This window comes from Castanea sativa, chromosome 8 (genome assembly GCF_040712315.1).
Source record: "Castanea sativa cultivar Marrone di Chiusa Pesio chromosome 8, ASM4071231v1".
NCBI classification, from domain to species: Eukaryota; Viridiplantae; Streptophyta; class Magnoliopsida; order Fagales; family Fagaceae; genus Castanea; species Castanea sativa.
Genome location: NC_134020.1, coordinates 24,933,195 through 24,935,492, shown reverse-complemented (window position 1 = coordinate 24,935,492; position 2,298 = coordinate 24,933,195). Strand labels below are relative to the sequence as shown.

At 37.4% G+C, this 2,298-nt stretch overlaps 1 pseudogene; it reads left to right on the top strand.

Annotated features, from left to right (window-relative positions):
• The first annotated feature begins 266 nt into the window (after nt 1–266).
• LOC142606067 (uncharacterized) lies at nt 267–1,773 on the top strand (annotated as a pseudogene).
• Nucleotides 1,774–2,298: the final 525 nt, after the last annotated feature.

Sequence of the window (2,298 nt, the reverse complement as noted above, 5' to 3'; positions counted from 1 at the left end):
AGTTTAGGGAATATGATAACATGAGTGTGAAAATCAGCATATTAACTAAAGAAATAGAGGCACTCAAAATGAAAGGAAGTAAGGGTGTTAGTGCTACCTTTAGAGAGGACTCAATGGAGGTGTGTAAAATCTGTCATGAGATAAACCATGCTACAAATGAATGTGCATCACTTTCATCATTCTTAAATGTGCCAGAAGAACAAGTACATGCATTTAATTCATATTGACCAAATAATTCTTCATATTCTAACAATTATAACCTAAATATGCGAAACCATCCGTATCTGAGTTATAAGAGTGACAATGTGTTGAATCCTCCGGCTCCAAGGAATTTTAATTCACCACATGCATCATCATCATCTAGACCTTCCTTGGAGGATGCACTTAGTACTTTCATTCAAAGGCAAAGTGAGCAAAATCAAAAGTTTGAATCCATGCTCACTAGGCTAGATGAAGAGGTAAGAAAGACTAAGAGTCATATAACTAGGCTTACAAATTCATTGAGTGGGATAGAGAGAGGGAAGCTTCCTTCCTAAACTCAACTCAATCCCATCAATCAAAATCTAAAAATTTGCTCTAAGGATAAACATGAGGAAGTAAAAGCTGTGACCATTTTGAGGAGTGATAAAGAGATTAATTAAAGTTCTCCTTTAGTAACTAAGAAATCTAAGGAGACCCCAGTTGAGAAAGAGTGAAACTGAGTCATTTGGATTTGGTGAAATTGAACAATGCCCAATCCCTCCACCATTTCCACAATCCTTAAAATTACCTAGGAAATTGGACACTAAATCTGAGATATTAGAGCATTTGCATCAAGTCAAGATAAATTTTCCATTATTGCATGTTATCAAGCAAGTGCTCGTATATGTCAAGGTAATTAAGGACCTATGCGCCATTAAGAGAAAGTATCATGTGAAGAAGACCACATTCCTAACTAAACAGGTAAGTGTAGTTATCCAACATAAGACCCCACCAAAGTATAAGGATCCAGGTTGTCCTACAATCTCTTGTACTATTGGAGATTACATCATGGAGCATGTATTACTAGATCTTGGGGCAAGTGTTAATTTGATCCCTTTCAGTGTTTGTCAAAAACTTGGACATGGTGAGTTAAAACCTACTTCAGTAACTTTATAGATGGCTGATCGCTCTGTAAGGGAGCCGAGGGGGATGGTTGAGGATGTATTGATAAAAATTGAACACTTTCATTATCCAGTTGATTTTATTGTTCTAGATTACCAACCTGTTTTATATTCTAGTGCTCATACCCCTATTATTTTGGGTAGACCTTTCCTTGCCACAGCTAATGCTTTAATTAAATGTAGGATTGGAAGGATGCAACTCACTTTTGGTTCCATGACTTTGGAGCTAAACATATTTCATGTGGCTAAACAACCGCATGAGGATGATGACTGTGCTTATGTGAACCTCATTGAGGAGGTAGTTCAAGAAGAGTTTAATAAGAATTGTTTTTCTGATCCTCTTGAAGCTCTTCTTAATAATTCTGTTGATTCTTATGATTTAAAAAGTGATATTCATTTATCTGAAATTTGTTCTTTGTTGGATTCCTCACAGGTTTTGGAAGAACAACAGGTGATGGCAATTAATGAAGGATGGAGACCTTGCTTTAAGGAGCTACAAAAGAGTGACAAAAAGCTTGTGCCTTCAAGTGAAGAGGCACCACAGCTAGAACTTAAGCTGCTACCCAGTGGTCTTAAGTATGCATATTTGGGTCTAGGTGAAACTTTTCCTATAGTTATTTCTCTGCATTAAATGAGGAACAGGAGGGTAAGTTGTTGAATGTTTTAAGAGACCACAAATCAGCCCTAGGATGGACCATAGCTGATATCAAGGGCATTAGCCCATTGATTTGCACACATAAAATTTACCTAGAGGATGATTGTAAGACTTCTAGAGAACCCCAACGTTGGCTTAACCCAATAATGAAAGATGTTAAAAATGAGGTAAATTAAATTGTTGGATGCAGGTATCATATACCCTATTTCTAATAGTAAGTGGGTAAGGCCGACGCAGGTGGTTCCTAAGAAGTCTGGAATGACTGTGGTCAAGAATGAAAACAATGAGATGATCCCAACCCGATTAGTTACATGTTGGAGAATGTGTGTAGACTATAGGAAGCTTAATGCTGTAACTAGGAAAGACCACTTCCCCTTACCTTTCATTGACCAAATATTAGAAAGGGTAGCTGGCCATATGTTCTATTGCTTCCTAGATGGCTATTTAGGCTGTTACCAGATAGAGATTGCCTTTTGGTACCTTCGCCTTTCGAAGAATGCC